This window comes from Triturus cristatus, chromosome 7 (genome assembly GCF_964204655.1).
Source record: "Triturus cristatus chromosome 7, aTriCri1.1, whole genome shotgun sequence".
Taxonomy (NCBI): domain Eukaryota; kingdom Metazoa; phylum Chordata; class Amphibia; order Caudata; family Salamandridae; genus Triturus; species Triturus cristatus.
This window is the reverse complement of record NC_140590.1, coordinates 1,217,563,814-1,217,584,007: the sequence shown is the minus strand read 5'-3', so window position 1 is coordinate 1,217,584,007 and position 20,194 is coordinate 1,217,563,814. Positions and strand designations below refer to the sequence as shown.

The 20,194-nt window shown below is 43.5% G+C and overlaps 1 protein-coding gene across 1 annotated transcript in view; it reads right to left on the bottom strand.

Annotated features, from left to right (window-relative positions):
* Positions 1-20,194, bottom strand: part of LOC146811651 (uncharacterized) — a 187,173-nt gene that overhangs the window by 70,569 nt on the left and 96,410 nt on the right. The gene's annotated exons all lie outside the window — the stretch shown is intronic.

Here is a 20,194-nt window from a genome sequence, read left to right as displayed (position 1 = left end):
AAAGGGTGGTACACCACTCCATTCTCTAGCCCACAGACAGCGGAAGCTAATGATATTTGTAGTCAGGGATGTACTGGCCTATAGAGCAATCAGGTAGTGACTGACAGGTTGACCGGAAACCTCAGTGTGAGACCCAGTTTTTGGGCTGTTTGTGGGACTGTTTTATGAACTGCTAGGCTGGTTTTTACTGTTGATTTCCCTATTTAAACAAACTGTGCATGTAGCAAGATCTATGTAGTCTTCCATACCTCAAAAAACCCTTACACGGCGTGCCTTTATGAGTTTAGAACTGCCTCAGTTTGTGAACATGGACTACTTATTTAGGTTTCTAATTCATTAATGGGGGGTCAGTTTTATTTTGGTTCCTAGACCTATTTTCTATTGTAGTCCAGCCTTGCTTGTAGTCAAGACCTAAAAAGAAAAGCTGCTTTGGCCGAGGACCTGATTGATTCATTTTTACAATTACTCCAAGTCTTGGATCATTTACACTGAAGTGCAAAGCAGGCCCTGTAAAAACCAGAGTATTGCTAACATTTGTGTTGGTTCTCACATTTTTATTAGCACCCTATTTACATCAAGATATAAAAAAAGTTAATAAGATGCACAAACTGTAAGTGCGTCTGTTTTGTAACATGCTTGTTTCAATTTGCCACTACTTACCCATAAAATTACCACCAAGGAGACCTAAGGGGAACTGGTGCTAATAAAGGTGAAATGCAATTTGTATCTGTCATTCACAGTACTTGTTTTTCTTGCACTATTTTTGGGCAGAAAATGCACCCTCAAATTGGTACGAGGACTCATTTCGTACTAAAATGTAGTCATATCGGCTACACATATGAAGTTTTTTTGAGATCGCAAATGGCCAGATTCACAGTATCGGGCCTTTTGCGACTGAAAAAAAGCCTCTTTTTGATGTACAAATACCAAACTGCAATTCTACAGAATCATAGTTTGGGTTTGCAAATCTGTAGTAGGAAGAGGTGTGTTAAGGGCAAAATACCGATTTGCTGGAGAGAAGAAAGAGGAGCTTTCTCACTGATTGTGGAAATGAGAAGTCGGATGAAGATGGCTGCGGGACTGCGCCGAGGAGCAGGGTTGGCTCCTCCATTAAGGCTGACGACACCACCCCACTAAAAAAATGCCTCCAGAGATGGAAAAATAAAATGGTAATAAAGTTAATTTATTACCATTTTCAAAACCCAGTCCCGAGCTCAGTGTCAGGACAGGGGCGGGGCTTTCTGCTGCTGCCAGTCAGGCAGCAGCAGAAAGCAGTGATAGGCAGGTTACTTTAAGTTTAAAGTGTGCATGTCTTTTTGGCTGGCCATCTTGCAATGGCCAGCCAGACATGCGCATTTTAAACTTTTCTAACTCAGCTGTCTAAGAGGGCTGGGTTAGAGACAGTATAGGGCACCAGTGTCCTCTGGAGCGGCAAGAGAGGCCACTCCCTCCAATCTTGGTGCTGCTCTCATACAGCATGAGAGCAGCATCAGGATTGGTTACTGCAGTTTCCTGGAACCTGCCTGCCTGGAAAGAAGACCAGAGGATGATATCGTGCCAGGAAGGTAAGTGGAAGGATTTTTTTTACTTATTGATTATTTTTGTCCTCCACGCCCCACCATTCTCCTTACATACCAGCTGCTACTGCCTAGAAGGTAATGCAGCTGATAGAACTATGCCTTACCTTGTATCTTGAGCACTGTGTGAAGCTATCCAGTAGGGGATGGCAACCACATTCTGTGGATCAATCGGTGTGTTTGGGGGGAGCTGCTGGTTCATATGCCACCCAGGACGCCTGTGGCGTGCATAAAGTCTCTATCGCACTGGACCTGCGCTGTGGGTGAGCTCTGTCACCTGAGGAGGGCTCTGGTGGCAGTCATGGTTAGGGCGAGCGCCAGCAGAGTCATCACTAGTGCAAGCTGTCCGAGGACGCTGGGATGGACAAGCCAGTAAGAGGAGTCAGTAGGAGGGGAGCAGCTGACAGACTTCCCCTGCTGCACTTTTCAGAGGAGTGAATGTAGTAGGAGGTAGTGCCTATAGCGAGCTTGTGGTTACAGCTGAGTGGGGTCAACTGGATGTATGGAGACAGTGAGTGGTGCATGCGCAACAACGAAAGCCTATGCATGCTGCAAACCTGTCAGCCTTAGGGTCTCTCTCCCCCTAACCTTTTGCCTGCTTCCCTCCAATTTTGCTGAGTTCATTTTTGTTGGCCTTAGGTCTCTGTGCACTTTACCAATTCTAACCTGTGCTAAAGTGCTTGTGCTCACTCCCCTAAACAAGGTTTCATTGACATATACCAAATTGGCATTTTTTATTTACTTGTAAGTCCCTTGTAGAGTGGTATACCACATATCCAGGGCCTGTAGATTAAATGAAATGAAATGAAAAAAGGTATTTGATAGAGCGCACTGTGGCCAAGCGGCTTCCTGGCGCTGGGGACCTGAGTCAGAACTCCCTGGATCAACTCGAAGGACTAGGAGGGGAACGCCTGGGAGAAAAGAAAAGTTTTGAGGGCCTTACGGAAGTGAGAATAGATGGGAATAGAACGAATAGAAAGGGGAAGACTATTCCAGAACTGAGGGGCCAGGACTGAGAACCGCATGCCACCCGATCTGGATTTGCGAAAGCGGGGGATGTGCAAAAGAGACATAGAGGAAGAACGAAGAGTGCGACAAGGGGCATAAGGGGAGATAAGAGAAGTGATGAAAAGCGGAGCAGAACGGGAGTGAGCTTGAAAGGCTAGGCAGGCCAATTTGAAAAAAGATCTAAAGCGGACAGGAAGCCAGTGAAGAGACTTGAGCGCAGGAGTGATGTGAGAGGATTTAGGGAGGGAAAGAATAAGTCGGGCAGCTTGATTTTGGATGGCCTGAAGTCTGCGGGATTCAGAGGCGGGAATACCCACATATAGGCCATTTCCATAGTCGAGGCGAGAGGTGACAAGGGCCACGACTATGGTTTTAAGAGCGTCAGTAGAGAAGAACCGTGAGATCTTCCGAATAAGACGGAGGGACAAGAAACAAGAAGAAACAACGGAGCTGATCTGGTTGTGCATTGAAAGGTCATGACTGACTTTGATGCCAAGAGTACGGACGGAGGCAACAGGAAGGGGGGGGATACCGAAGGAAGGGGGCCAATGAGCAGGGGACCAGGGGTTGGAGGGACCACCAGTGAGGACAAGCTCCGTCTTGTCCGGATTGAGTTTCAGGTGATTAGCACTCATCCACTCAGAAATAAAGACTAAAGTAGAACAGAACTTAGGAAGAGAATCAGGAGAAGAAGACAGATCGAAGATGAGTTGAAGGTCATCTGCGTAGTTGTACACAGAGACCCCCAGCTGAAGGAGAGATGTGATAAGAGGTTGAATATAGAGATTGAAAAGAAGGGGAGAAAGAGAAGAGCCCTGAGGAACCCCACAAGTGACCGGGCGGGAGGGGGTGGAAAAGCCGGAAAGATGAACCGCCTGGGATCTCTCATGGAGAAATGCTACCAATGGTCCTGCAGCACTTATTGTGCCTCTGTTAGAAACTGGGCTTCTGGTTGGCAGAGGTATCTGGCCTGTCCAAGCAGGAACAGCAATCCTAGCCAGGGTAAGTCAGATGCGCACCCTAAATAAACCTGTGTTCACCCTCTGGGAGCTTGGCACAGAGCCGTCAGGATGCAAGCCCTTTGAGTCACTTTGGTTCTGGGTTGGAGAGATGCAGGTCCAGTCCTTCTCACTCTCAGGCAAGAGGGCAGCGGGCAGCAGGTCAGCAGGAGTCCAGCAGAGAAGCACATGCACTTTAGCACTGGTTATAAGTGGTAAAGTGCCCAGAGCCCTACAACCTGCAAAAATGAAGTCAGCAAAAACAGGAGGTCTGAAGGCAAAAGGTCTGGGGAAACCACGCCAAGGATGCCAGGTCTAACACTCATTTCCCCCCCAGCTAAAAGTGGGGAGAGTTACCCAACCCCTTGGCAGTTCTCTTCACTAAGGCTAAAAAACCTGGAGAGACCATCAGCATTGATCTGGTCTTTTCTAGGGCAATGTTCCACCGTAAAGTCTCCCTGTAGGGAGATAGACCACCTCAACAGTTTGAGATTGTCAACCCTCATCTTCATTAACCATCTGAGAGGTCTGTGGTCTGTTAGAGCCCAGAAGTGAGTACTAAACAGGTATGGTCTCAGCTTTTCAATGCCCAGACCACAGCAAAGGCTTCCCTTTTGGAGTAAAAGGGAGTATTGAATCACTGACACAATATCGAGGAGATAAATATCGACCTACAAAAATGTCGGTGGCAAAATATCGAATACCAGAATATTGAATTCCTATCTACAAACAGGTAAGTGCAAAAATATCGAATCCTAAATATCGTTGTAAATAATATAGTTTGCTAAAATATCAACTTTTTTAAATGTCTTAAAAGTACTGAAATAATAAATATAATTAAGTAAAACATACTTAAAAATACTTAAATAGCCTTAAAATTAATAAATAATAAAAGTTAAAAATAAAAATAAATATGCATTTTTATTTTTATGAAATATATATTAACCTAATAATATAAAAAACATCAATATTTTTAATAATTAAATGTCAAAAACATAATTGTAAATATAATTACACATATATAAATACATCTTAAAATTAATTATATATAATAAGTTAAAACACTAAAATTATTTATTTTAAAATAATATTGTACACTACATTAAATATAACAATACTGAAAAGATTGCATAGCGTAAAAGATAAAATTACTATTTCCACTCCAACAAGTGGGACAGTAGGGAACGTGTTGGATAGCGGGAGGGTAAAAATAACTATTCCCACTCCAGTGAGTGCAACAGTAGGGAAAGCGTTGGATAGCGGGTGGGTAAAAATTACTATTCACACTCCAGTGAGTGCAACAGTAGGGAAAGCGTTGGATAGCGGTAGGGTAAAAATTACTATTCCCACTCCAATGAGTGCAACAGTAGCAAAAGTCTAGGATAGCGGGAGGGTAAAAATTACTATTCTCACTCCAGTGAGTGCAACAGTAGGGAAATTGTTGGATAGCTACTATTCACACTCCAGTGAGTGCAACAGTAGGGAAAGCGTTGGATAGTGGGAGGGTAAAAATTACTATTTCCACTCCAGTGAGTGCAACAGTAAGGAAAGTGTTGGGTAGCGTAGGGGAATAATTTAATATACCCACTCCTGCAATATAATTAACATTAATTAACAATTAATTTTTTTTTTTAATTAATTTACCTTCCACCATTTTACCCTATGAACATTACCTACAATATTGTAACATATTAAAAAAATAATGAATTAACAATTCATTAACTAATTACAATTAACAATATAATTAATAACAATCAAATCTAAATTAATTCACACAATTAACACTATAAAACAACTTAAAAAAATTATAATATTACAAATAATAAAAATTACATTCAAAATAAAGTACTTCCTACCATACTCCCCTATCAACCCTCAACCTACTGATAAAAAAGTACACAAATAACATATTTACAAATTAATTGTTAATAATTAATATGTAATTAATTACTCATTAATAAAAACAAATACACAATTAACATAATTACCAAGTAGTATTAATTGGTATTAATTAATTTATAATCAATTAGTAATAAATTAACTAACTTAATTAACAATATAAATTATTAAATATTAAATTATTAAGTAATACATAATAAATTAATTCATTTCAATTAAATTACTTCCCATCCTACCCCCTATAAACCCACAACCCGCTACAGACTTAAATTACGCAAAAAATAACTAACATATAATTAATTAATTCTAAACAATGCTAAAAATATATATAATAATTAAATTACTTCCCACCCTATTCCCCTATAAACCCACAACCTGCTATGGAATTAAATTACACAAAAATTAATTAACATAAAATTCATTACTGTTAGAAAATTCAAACATACATTACAGAAATAATACATACTTTTAACACATATACTAACACTAAAAACACTAAAAAAAAATGATATTACTAACTTCAATATTATGGAAATCGATATTTCTTACCTGCATTTCGATATTCTGCACCACTATATTTTTGCAATTAGATATAATAAACTCGATATTCTGTCCAGTCGATATTTTTTTTCCAATATTATGATTAGTTACTGGGAGTATTATGTGGTAGGGGGTTTAGTCCTCACCATAAACTACTATCACAATACCTCAAATGTGGTCCATGGATTCACCTTAATAAATCCTTAGCTCAGTTGTGGTAGAGTAGCAAAGTGCATTAAACTTTACTAGAGGAACATGTGTTAAGCATTTCAGAGTACCAACAAGGACGAAAGGTCATTAACACAACTCTAGAGAAATTTGACACCAATTTATAAAAATAAAATGCATTGTTATCTTAATTTAGGCACTGAGAATAATGGAATAGCATCCATATAACCGGAGTCATAGATTTCTGAAGCAATATATCAGTGTAGAATAATACATGAAAAAGATAACATTGCAGTCAATGAGAAAAACCACAAGTGGCAATCGGTCACTTGCAGGGTGTTATGTTGTTGTTATGTTATTTTAACTTAATAACACACTCGAATCAGCCCCTAAGGAGGGTGACTAAAATAGGTGAGTTTTAATTGAATTCCTAAAAAGAAAATGGTTTTCACAGAGACGAAGCTGCATGGGCAGACTATTCCAAAAATGGGGAGCAAGGACCGTGAAAGATCTGCAACCAGCCCTGGCCTTCTTAAACCTAGGGACTTTAAGTAAAGCCTTGTCACTAGATCTAAGGAGTCTCGCTGGGGTGTAAGGCAGAACCTTGGCTGCTAGAAAATAGGGCCCTTGGCCATCAAAAGGCACGGTGGGTTAGGCAGCATATTCTGAAAATGATTCTTTTTTTTCACTGGAAGGTAGTGTAAAGGGCGTAGAAGAGGGACTGAAGATGAACGCGAAGGGCGGTTGCAGACAAGTCGTGCCGCAGTATTTTGGACCACCTGGAGTTTGGATAATAGATTCTTGTTGATGGATGCCAAAAGTGAGTTGCCATAATAGAGGCGGCTTATTACCAGAGCTTGAACCAGAGTTTTTCTTGAGGCGAGAGGTAATAGGGGAAAGACTCTTCTCAGCAGACGCAGCATGTAGAAACAGGTCGCTGTGGTAGCAGCAATGTGTTCCTTCATAGAAAGAGATTGATCTATGCGAACACCAGGGTTTTTTATTACCAATTTAGGTGAAAGGCTGGGGCCTAATTCAACTGTCCTCAAATCCGGGGTCCAGACAAGTTGAGCATGTCCGAATAGCATAAATTAGGTTTTAGTAGGGTTAAGTTGCAGCCGGTTATCCAACATCCCGGTGGCTATAGCGAATTACATTGAATTCTTACAGGGTTAAGGCCATGTGTGCCCCCAGACCAGTCCACGACATTCAGATACATTTTACCTAGCCCATGGAGTTTATCCAAGAATCGCTGGCCATCTGGCCCTCTGTTGGATTGCCCAAATCCAGGTGGCCCAGTGCATTGTGGGAGATGTAGTCTCACCTGCCCTAAAGTTTCAGACTGCTACCTGACTCCCTCAGATCCAGTGAAGTTCCAGTACCTTTTCGCTATGTTTACCGCTGCCAAGGCTACTTGGTCACCAATCCGGTAACCGACCCCCACACTCAACTCTGCATGTACAGGGCACACCATGCAACCATCATCCAACATCAGCAACTGTGTATCTGTTGTGTTTTTGCATTGTTTCTTCCAGCGATGTGTAAGTGGTAAAATCAGCACCACCGCAGCTTCCATTCAGCACCAAGGACAGCCAGGACAACTCTGCACCCAGACTTCATGGGCTAGGTAAAATTGATCTGACTGTTGTCACTTAGTACAGGGGGCTGCACGACCTTAAACCTGTAAGGGTCCCACATAACTTTACCTGCAAGTGATCAATTATCACTAGTGTTTGTTCCCATTGATCGCAATGTTATTTTTACCATGTATTATTCTGCACTGATTTAATATTGCTTCAAAAATCCATAACTCTGGTCATTTGTATGCTATGGTGTCTAAATTAAGATAACAATACACTCTATTTATATAAATTGGTTTCGGATTTCTCTCAAGTCATGTCAATTACTTATCGTCCATGTTGGTACTTTGAAAAGCTTAACATGTTCCTCTACTAAAGCCGAACTGCTCTTTGCCACTTTCCAGGACTGATGTAAGGATTTATTAGTGTGAACCCAAGGCCCATCTTTGGGGTATTGTGATAGTATTACAAGGTGAAGACTAACCCCCACACAACATAATACCACACTTTCTTACACCTTTCTATTGTGCTCAACCTTTGTTCCCTGGGAAGTAGCCTCCTACTGATGAAGGCTACAGTCTGATCCAGGCTCTCCTCATTTATCTGTGAGAGCGCAGCCCCTATACCATGCTCTGAGCCGTCTTTCTGTAGAATAAAATAATGGGAAATGTCAGGAGCCTTGAGCATGGGTGCTCTGTGGACATGGCCTCCTTCAAGGTGTCAAAAACTTTTTGGCAATCTTCTGTCCAAATCACCTGATGTGGCTGCTTCCAGGAAGTCAGCTCTGTCAAGGGGGCAACAATGGTGTCATATTCCTTGAGAAATCTCCTGTTGTAGACAGTGAGGCCTAAGAAGAATCTCACCTCTGTCTGGGTGTTGGGGGATTCCCAAGCCAGAATGGTTTCAATTTTGACCTGAAGGGGCTACACCTTGCCACCTCCCACTTGGTGACCCAAGTAGGCCACTGAACCCTGCCCTATCTGGCACTTACTAAACTTGATAGTCGGGCCTGCACTCTGCAGATCCTGAGGTGGCACAGGTGGTACTCCTAGTTAGAAATGAAGACTGCAATGTCGTCTAGGTAGGTGGCACTGAAATTCTCCAACCCAGCATAGACCTGGTTGACCAACAGCTGGAAGGTGGCAGGGCGTTCTTCAACCCGAAAGGCATGAATCAGACTGGAAGTGCCCTTCTGGGGTTCAAGAACACAGACCTCTTCTTAGCCCCCTCGTTTAAGGCAATCGGCTAATACCCAGACATTAAGTCAAACTTGCTGAGCAACTTGGCAGCTCCAAGCCGATCTATGAGCTTTTCAAGCTCCAAGAATGGGGTGAGCGTCAGTCTTGGTGACTGCATTAGTCCCACGGTAGTCCACACAGAACCTGAGTTCAGGTATGACACCTAAAGGGCAGCCTTGGGGATCAACACCAATGGGCTGGACCAAGGGCTGTTTGAGGGCTCAATAACCCCTAACACCAGCATCTTGGAGACCTCCTCCTTAATGCTGGCTCTTACCTTGTCAGACAACCTGAAAATTTCGTTCTTCACAGGTGTACTGTCCCCAGTATCAATATCATGGATACACCATTTAGTGAGTCCTGGTGTAAGTGAGAACAAAGAGTCAAACACCCCTAGCAACTGGCAGCAGTCTCTTTGATGGTCTAGGGTCAGTGGAGGGGAGAGGCTGACACCCTACACCAATCCATCCTGCTTCTAGGAAAATATGTGCTTGGGGAGAGGTTCACATTCCTCCTCCACCCCATCATCATTAACCAGGAGCAAGGCAAGTTCAGAACTCACAAAGTGGGGCTTGAGACGGTTGACATGAAGGATCCTTAATGGGTTCTTGGGATTCTTGAGGGCCACTGAGTAGGTGACCTCCCTCTTGGGCTCCTTCACCTCACAAGGTCCAGACCAGTGGCCTTGCAGGGTCATGGGCTCCACGGGCTCCATCACCCACACTTTTTGGCCAGGCTGACACTCCACCAGAGTGCTGTTCTGGTAATACCAGCATTTCATGTCCTCCTGGCTGGTTTACAGATTCTCCTGGGTGAGCTTCTGGAAGCACGATGTTTAGTTGTGGAGTGCCAGCATATAGCTGACTATATCCTGATGGTGCTCCCGGGAGCTTGCTCCCAGCCATCCTTCACCAAACTGAGAGGTTCTCACAGGGCGCCCATACAAAAGCTCAGAGGGACTATAGCCAACCCCATTCTACGGTACCTCCCTGCTGGTAAAAAACAGGCATGGAAGGAGGATTTTCCACCTCCATCTTATAGGTACTTCATCATCCTCCTCCTCTTCCTCTGAGGTTACATTTAAGCAGCACAAGCTTCTGCCCAGGCACTCAGCGCCTTTTGAAGCTTTGCGTTCCTGGTGGAGGTCTTTGCAGCAAGCCCAATTCCCTTGCAGAAATCCTTGTGTTGGGCCACAGTATAACCCTCCAGGTTGGCCAGTACAAGGTTAGTTTTATCAGGTGCAAGTGCAGATGTAGAACCACCAGTCAGAGACATGACTTTAGGAAAAACATAGAAAATGCCAATCAAGGAGAACTGAACAGAGATTACGAACCACACAATGGCTTTGATGCGTGGGTGTCTACTGGAGCAGTATACCCACTTACAAGGGCCCAGAACTAGATTGCCACCACTTGGCAGGCAAGACACAGATTGCCGAGTGCAGGTGCTGTTGTAGGTGAGTTAGAAGTCTTTTATGTCTCAGAGACTTCAATTAAAAGGTAAGCCAGCAAGCCCTTGGAGTAATTTTAGTTCTGGGTTGGAGAGATATAGGACTAGACCTTCTCACTCACAGGCTAGAGGGCAGCAGGTCCGCACAGAAAAGCAAGAGTCCAGTAGAATAGCACATGCACTTTAGCACTGACTAGCAGTGGTAAAGTGCCCAGAGTCCTAAGGCCAGCAAAAATTAAGTCTGTAAAAACAGGTCTGAAGGCAAAAAGACAGGGGAACCCATGCCAAGGATACCAAGTCTAACAGCCATTCACCTAAGTAGCACTCTTAAATTTGTCCCAGGCCTGCCATTGCAGCTTGAATGCAGTGTTACACTGACAGGTTGACCTGCAATTTAAAACCCCTGGCCAAGCCTCAAACCCCACTGTTATTACATATACATCATACCTAAGGTAGGCCCTAGGTAGCTCATGGGGCAATGTGCCATGTAATTAAAAGGTAGGACATGTGCTTTTAAGTTTTACCTGTCCCGGTAGTGGAACACTCCCAAATATGCTTCTCATGACTGTGAGGCTTACCCCTCTCATAGGATAACATTGGGATTCCTTATTACATTTAATAAGCTGTAATTCCTAATTGAGAGGAGGTGGATCTGTCATGTTTAGTACTTATGGAATTGTAATGATAAATCCTCTTTAATGGCAAAGTCGGATTTATGGTTACAAAAAATACTACTTTTAGAAAGTTGGCTTTTTCCTGCTCATAGACTTGTGTGCCTGCAGCCTGCCTCTGATACATGTCTGGAGAGTGTGACAGCTGGGCTTTGTATATTCCCTCTAGACAGCCACACATAATGGGAGCTCAGGTATGACTTGATGGGCCATCCTGGGAGGATGGGAAGGAGGAGCTGGGCACAGTTTCACACCCACACCGGAATAGGCTGTGTGCTGTTCGCACACAAAGGGCTGCATACCCCCCTCCCCCCCTGTAGTGAGTCTGTAGCCAGGGTAGATAAGGGAGAACCTCTGTGAACTTCAAAGACCCTTCCCAAATTTCAAAGGCACCACTGGGTATAAGAACTGGACCTCAGACCCTATCACTTCAGTACACTTCTGGACCTATGGATGTCCTGCCAGGAAGAAGGACTGCTGAGCTGCTAAAGGACTGCCACTATGCTGGACTGCTGCTCTGGAAGAACTGCTTTCTTGCTGTGCTGACCTGCTGCCTTCCTGGTCTGTGTGAGAAGGACTGGACCAGCATCACTTAACCCCCAGAACCTGGAGTGTCTCCAACGGCTAGTTGGTTGGCCTCATGATCTGAAGTGTCAAGGATATAAAAGATTTCAAACTATCCTGCTTCTGCACCTGGACTCTGCCATCTGTGAGTCTGCTCTGCCAAGTGGTGCCACCCCAGTCCTGGACCACTGGAAGAGGGCCTAAGGTGATTGCTTCAGCCAAACCCACGCATCTTCTTTTGAACCAATGCATAAGCACTGTTACATGGCTAGAACTGGCGCATCACCCCTGGTGCAGGACCAGAACTGGCGCATCACCTCTGTTGCGTGATCGACCCGGTGCATCGCCTTCGGAACCACCACAGCGCAACGCTCTCCTGGATCGAGGTCTTTGCATCTCAGTCGAGGGCAGCTTCGATGGCGATGCTGAAAATTCTGCATCACAGTCCCTGCCCTCATCGGAGCCAAAGCACTGTTGCATGGATGAGGACCAGTGCATCGCTGCCACTGCGAGGATCAACACAGACACATCGCTTCGACATTGAAGTATCGCTTCTATTACATCCCGCATCCGCCTTGCCAACAGGATCTTCGGCATCAAAGCAACCACGACTTGGGAACGTTTGCTCACGGGGCCAAGCCTGGTCCCTGTTGCCCGGCCGTGCTCCATCAGGGTCTGCCTGAACTTTTGACTTTGTCCAGGTCTAGTGCAACCAGATAACCCTTGTTGGCGCTTTACGCTTTGGTGCTATTTTCGCTTTCTTTAATAATCAATATGTCTGGTTTTACTCATTGGATTCTTGTCATTTTGGTGTCAAATAATTTATTAAATTTAATCTATTTTTCTAATTTGAAATGGGATTTTTATTTTCTTGTGTTTTAACTATATTAACGTTTGTGTGCTGCATAAATAATTTTGACATTGCCTGACTGCTTGTTTGTCAAACTACCCAGCGTTAAGCACAGGTTAATTTAGTGACTTTTTCTAGTTCACTCTGCAAGGGATTGTGACTGTTCCTTGTCCAGCGCTTACACACTTGTCAACCAACAACTCCATTTCTCACAATTGAAGTGGCCACAGAGAATATACCTTAAGATCCCGAGCGTAGGTGGGATCTTACCAAAGAGCATAAGTGGGGGATTGTGAGGAGAGCCTCAATAGTCTCTCCAACTGAGATGGGGTTGGGGTCTTGAACCTAGGAGGCAGGCGAGGTTCGTCCCAGAAAGCAGCTGCAGGCTTTATTCAAATTACCCTGTATCAGAGAAGGGCCACAGTGCTCGAGGAGGCAGAGGACACCTTCAAAGAACCAAGGCCATGAAGCACTCTCAGTCAATGTTAACTGATGCCCCAATAAAACCCAAAGTTAGTACCTCAATAAATTCCTTCTTTGTAAATCATGGTCATCCTTGGAGTTTAAGCAGCAGCCCACAGAAGAGAACATCGCAGGCTATAATGACCCTTCAATAAATCGGTCGGGGCAAATAATATATCATCCCCTACTGCCTCAGGTGTCTACGTGGAGAGATCCTTCTTTGGCCACTAGAGGAGGGAGTCAGGACCATGAGGTAACATTTGGAGTCCCAGTGGAGAATAGATATCAGTTTTTATGTAGTTCAGCTGACCGGGTCCCTCATTTGCATAGTTCTAGAGGTCAGCCTGAAGCATCATCAATGCAGGTAGAGAGAATCTCTCCTGACCCAGCAGGGCCCCTAATGGGTTCAAATACGGTTGAGCAGAAGCCTATGAACCTTCGTCAGGAGATGCAGAAGGGATTCACAATCTCATAGTCAAATCAGAAGGGCATTCAGAAAGTCTTTCATGCCCTAGAGGTCAAGTTAGATGATGTCTGTGAGAGGACTAAGGCACTAAAGGCAGGTATGGCGAATGTGAACCAAGAGGTAAGGAAAAATATAGCTGATTTGAAGACTCCTAAATTACCGCACCACTGTGCTCTCCATGCCACTGGAGTCAAGCTGTCCTGGCTGATGAGGGGTGAAACCCCAAAACCGGTCCTAGGATGTCTGTTTCCAGTCCAGGGACGACCTGGCCTAGCAGTTCGGGCTGGACTGTTCCCATTGGGCGCAGGGTCAAGACTGATTTGCATATGGCTGGGTCCAAACTGGAATGGCATGGTGAGCAAAAAAACAATGGCTTTAGGCCCAGATCTCTGTACTGGGTTGAATGTATTATATTGTTCTGCATTCTGTCTATCAATTGTTCTTTTTGCTATTTTTATTATGGGCAGAGAAGTGGTAAGATTTTAGCTTGGAATGCAAAAGCAAAAGAGTGCAAAATTATATAAAGAGTCTGATAGTAGATGACGGTGGTCAGGAGTCAGAAGATATGGCCAGGATAGAAGAGTTTCCCTTAACTGGTTTGGTGACCTGTATTCTGGAGTGGGCAGCTCCAGTAGATCACACGCAAGAGAGTGGTTAACGGGGATAAGGCTCCCGGTGCTATTGTGTGCAGCACAAGAGCTTCTGGGGGAAATCACTGAAGAGGCACTTATCTCACAAATCACCAGAACCCATAGTGGGAGGGCAGCAGGCACGGCTGTACTACCAATTGAATTCTATAGGGCTATGAAAGAGGTAATAGTCCCAGTATGGAAGGAGTTGTTCTTCACATTGCTGGCAGGAGGATCAATCGTCCCTCCATTCTCGAACAAAGCAGTAATAACCGTAATTATGAACCTAATAAAAACCCTAAGAAGGTGGACTCCTATAGGCCCATCTCCCCACTAAAATATGATTATACAGTCTTTGCAGGGATTTTGTAGCCAGGAGACACTCTTCGGTAATAAGTAGTATAGTACATCTAGACCAGAAGGCATTTGTGCCTGGGAGACAGCTGCATAATCTTACCCATCAATTGATATTGTCTATCAACTTGGCCATTGCAAATTCTGATCCTTTGGCTATTGTGACTATTAACACAGCTAAGGCCTTCAACAGGGTGAGCTGGCTATACTTATAAGAGGTCTTAGACATATTTGGCCTTTTCTCTGGGTTTATTGAACAAGAAGAATTAAAAGAGAGGGACACAGCAGGGCTATCCGCTTTCAACGTTGCTATTCGATCTGTATATAGAGCCCTTAACGTAGGTAATCAAGGTAGATGATGAGATTGTGCCTTTTGATTATGGGAACCACATGATTAAGGTCGGTCACCATGCTGACGATATTATCCTGTATACGAAGAACCCACGGAAAATAGTGAGCATATCAAGGATATTACTGGTTTATTTGGGGCCTTCTCGGGTTATGCCATAAATAAGGAAAAGACAGAGGTAATGGCACTATATTTAGGCAGCATAGAGAGGAGTTATGAGACAAAGATAAGATGCTTGGGCATTACAGTCACACATAAACAAAAGAGATGCCAAAATAGAGTTCTAGGTTAAGTTGAAAGAAACTAATAAGAAAGTTAGAAAAGGGAGGTGTAGCCCTTCCAGCTGTTTACCTCTATTGCCTCTCCTTTCAATTTAGGAATTGTAGAGAGCCGCGATGACTCCAGTAGGGGTATACTGTATGCAGCGATGTTAAACCTGATGGGGCAGAATGGTTTGGGGATCCCAGATGTTTCAAGAAGGTACGGTTGAAGGTATTATGGGCTTTCTTGGAAGTGTGGTATTGTGTCAGGAAAATCTTATGAATAGATTACTATTATGAGTTTGCTCCTATCTGGATATCCCCTGGCACGCCTACTTTTTTAAAGGATAAGTTGAATGACCCACTGATCAATGCCGGTATAAAGTACTGGAGGCAGCTGCATGCAGTTCCAGATATAATCTCTTGGGAGGCTTTATAGGAGGAAACCAAAGGTACTATCTCTAAGTATAAATACTGGCCAGTAGACCTCCTGTGGGTCAGGGCAAAAATGTAGGGCAGGTTGGGACTTTGAGGATAGACTTCAAGACATTAAGCCAATAAACAAGGAAGTATTCATGTGGTACTGGAAGTTAGTTAAGGAAAATAAGGAACAATTTAAGGTCCAGACAATTCGTGGGAGGATACAAGCTGGCAGAGGAACAACTGAACATCTGGCAGACTACACTGTGTCTCCTTTACTCTATAGCTACATTGGCTCCCCTCGGGAAAAATCACTTATGTACGCTCCGCAGAATCTAAGTGACTCAGAGGAAGTTGCAACTACACTAAAGGTGTCACCCCTTGCTACCCTAGGTGTGGGGAGGAAAAGGCTAATGACATACACGCTTGTTTCCTGCTACAGGCTGCTTAGTGTTTGGGATGGCGTAAATAGAGCAGTTTCCGAGATTGTCTGCATCTATACAACGGTAAGCTATGTCTTGATTTTGTATGGAACTGATGCTAAGAATGATGTGTACACATCTTACTGTCAGAAAAGATTACTTCTTTATTTGATCTTGCTGGTCAAGAGGGAGATTTGTGTAAATTGGTTGAAGCCTTTTCTAAGTAACTGCATAAAGGTGGTGGGCAGGACATGCAAATTGGAATTGGACTGTAAGAGAAGTGTTAAGAGTCAGTGTAAAGGACTCTGCGAAATACAAAGCGTGGCGAGATTGCAATCCTCATTCTTTTTTGGCCCGTGAGTAAGCCAAATTTGAAAGTATGAGGAGGTTTAAGGTGGTTTCTGTTTAACTCCTCAAGTGGGCTAAAATCATTTCAGATGGTCAACGGACAACACTCAGGTTGAAGCCCATTGTCTCTGAAGGTGTATGAAGACAAAACAATAAATAATTTCAATTTGCAGTAGTATATATTAATATTTTGCTACCAAAGTACAGTCACAAAACATTGAGATGAAGGACAGAACAGGGGAACCCTACTCACTGAGGAACCAGGGTAAGTAAGTCTAAAGGAAAAACAGTGGTTCCTGTGGAATAATACAATCAATATTTGTAATAATATGCACAATCACAATAAAGAGGGTTTCACTAAGGTCAGAGGGAGAAGAAACCACATAGACTGATGATTCAGTATAACACAATGTGTAAGTTTCAAACAGGGGGGAAGAAAAGAAAGGGATATATACAATGTTACGGATTCATTGAAAAACATTTGTTGTGCATAGTGTCCCAAGTGAACAGAGGAAGCTAAAGCATAAGTGAAAGTGTGCTAATTATATACAAGGCTTCCACATTTTTGTACAAGTCGACCATTATCAATTATATTCAGTGTGAACAGCAGCTGTATACAGTGATACGCGCTGAGTAATGGCTCGCTTATTCTATGTGTCGATGACATTTCGACCCTCTAATCAGTGTAAGGTCTCATCAGGACTGACTGATGTTGGGACATCTGTTGGTTCAACTGCACAGCCTAGTGAAGACGATGTGCCACAAGTGGTAAAATAAAAAGAAAAAATGCTACTCACATGAGGACCCAGCCGGGTACCCAATGTGAGTGGGGGAGGGCTGGCAGTCGATGGATGAAACAGCCTTTATGGCTGGTAGATGACTCACTACAGCCATAGTGGTCTGGTGATTCCTTAAGGACTGTAAAAGGACGATGTGGGGAGCGGAGATGCCTTATAGTATTGTCAGTGTCGGTCCACTGACCTGCATACAAAGCTGACTTACGCAGCTTTGTGGATGCCCACGCGTAGCACCGTCATGCTAGTTGGGACGATTCGACGATCCTGGACATAATCTCAGTGGACCGACACTGACTATACTATAATCGTGCATGGCCCTGCATGGCTTGATAAATCTGTAGTAATGCAATGCAGCGCAAATCTCAGCCCCAGGGAGGTGTTCCCACACATCCACCCATGGATTTTGGCACATTGCCAAATTTACCAACACTGGAAAATCTGTGAATGCATCAAAATGCTACGCCTCCCAGGGGAGGTGCAACAAGTAGAAATATCTTTATTTCTCCTCGCTGTTTCCTTTTCCGTTGCACACTTAGAAATAGGAAAATGCCTCTGAGGACTGTTTTTGTGCAGGAAGATGTCTCTTCCTTTTCAAAAACAATCCTGCCTACAATGCAGGCACCCTTGCACCACGCAGCAAGGGTGCCTGCATTGGTGCTAGGCAGCCAAAAGGGCATCAGCACAAGGAAAGGACAGGAATGGCAGTATCATGTTAAATACAGTGCATGCTTGCCCTTTCACACAGCACAACAAACTGCCTTGCTGTGCTGTGTGAAATAGTGGCAAATATGCCCCTACTTTTTTACTGACTAGTGAACTGTAGTGGTAATTATTTGTAAATGAGAAGGGGCCCCTTGATAATGTAAAAAATGATGTTTTAAGAGCAGTCAGAGGTCCTGCAAACCACTCTCTACTCTTTAAAAATACATTTTAAACATTTAAATTTTTTATTTAAATGCATCCTGTTTTCCTTTCAGGAGAAAGTGCTACATTTAAAAGAAGAAAGATTGCTTTATTTAATAGAACCACAGACATGGTGGTCTGCTGACCCCAGCAGACCACCATCACTGTGATGGCTGTCATTCCTAATGGGTCGCAAACTGCGATCTACCTCATTAATATTCATGAGTTAGGTCGATTTGCGACCCGCTAGGTATCTCTAATTTTAATTTAAAACTTTGACATATTAGAAATAGCAATTCCCTAATAGTGAGTCACAGAAAATTGCAATTAGGAAATCGCTATTCTTAATGTTAGTATATCTGGCCCTAAATGCTGAATTTGCATTTTGCATAATTACACATAATTTTGCATAATTTCTCAAAATGTTCGTAATTACATAAAAACAAATTATGCAATTTCCTCTCACCTCCATCTGTAGCTAGAGGGAAGATGAACTACCTGCCACTAACTTCAGGTCATCCGAAAATAATTATGCAGTAAATCAGCTTGTAATAAAAACATAGGTGGCAATTAGAAAAAAATTAGTTAGGGGCGTGTGACGAAGAATAAATAAAAAAAGTATCAGGGTTCTCTTTATCACTTCAGATGAAAGATCCTCACACAGGTTTGTCTGACTCCTAACACCTTCAGCATGCATAACTGAGCGAGAAGTGTGAGAACCACCAGCCAGTTATGCTTTTCTCTAAAAAAAGTTGCAAATTGCATTTGGGACTTAGGGGCATATCAGTAAGGGCCGGCGATAATTATCGCTAAGCTCGCTTAGCGCGAAGATAATTATCGCTGAATTTTATCGGTGAGATAGCGTGCTATCAGCAACATTTATCTCCAAAGCGATAAAATTTCAAGCGCAAGCTGCCAAATGTGCGATTATCGCTGGAAATCCAGCGATAATCGCACAACGTTTGGCGATAGCTTGATGATAGGGCAGGGCAGACTTAGCCATTATATCCACCTTCCATTGGATATACTGGCTAAGTCAGACTGAAAGCAGGTGTAAGGAAAGTAGCGATAACCGCGGTTAGCGCTACGTTTCTTATCGCTACGCAGGTTAGCGTGTAGCTTGCTGATAGGAGAAATGTCTGTTAGCGACATTTTTCACGTTCTTTTGGGACAGAACGCCCACTTTGTATCTCATTAGCGATGCAAAGATGGGCATTGCGGAAACAGGCGCAAAGGCATTGAAACACGCGCTAGCGTGTCTTTGCTGATAGGGCGATAAAATTATCGCCGCTTTTCGCCTGAAAACGGACGCTAAAGCGCCGATAATTTTATCACGTGCCTTGATGATATGCCCCTATGTAAGTCTACCAGGTGTTACCCAATAATTTCATGAAACACAGCAACAGCACACCTTGGCAAACTTATGCGGACAAATCACCCAGCAAACACAAAGACAGCCCCAACAATGCCCAGGGAGGTTGAAGCACCTTTTCTTTTCTGCTTCCTAGCCTGATGCCTGGGCCTATGATACATGTTGGGCACAGCAACCTGCACTGGTTTATGAAATATCAGAAATCAGTAATATCTTGAACATTTGGACTTTCGATGAAAAGTACAAGGTGACAATCTGTGATATACTGATAACGAGTATGACGTAAAACTGCCTACAACTGAACTTAAAAAATCCATACTACATTGTATACTCCATGTCACTTGGCTCATGGGGCAGTAACACTGGAATGAGAAGGGCCTTTTTTGGGATAATCATTGTGAAGTACACCCGTGGGAGAAGGTTGAAGGGTCAGATGTACGACCCTTTTTTGCGCTCGCAAACAGGAAATCGGCCTGTTTGCAACCGAAAAAAAAGGGTAATGGGTAATGGCATGTTCAAACGCTATTTTGCACTGATTCGCAAAATAGCGTTTGAGACTCTCACTATTTGGAAGGGACGTCCCTTCCTAATAGCGAGACTCACTGCCATGTACTGTTGTTTTGCGGCCGCATTTGTAGGCGCAAACCACTCGAAGTATACCACCTACTTTAAGTAGGTGGTAAACCACTTGCAAACGGGAAGGGTTCCCCAGCCGACGCTTTCCCCTTTGTGATAAAATATTTTTTAAGAGCAGGCAGTGGTCCCAGGGACCTCTGCCTGCCCTTAAAACATGAAGCTGAAAAGTTTATTTTTCTTTTTTAAATGCATCCCGTTTTCCTTCAAAGAAAACGGGCTGCATTTAAAAATTAA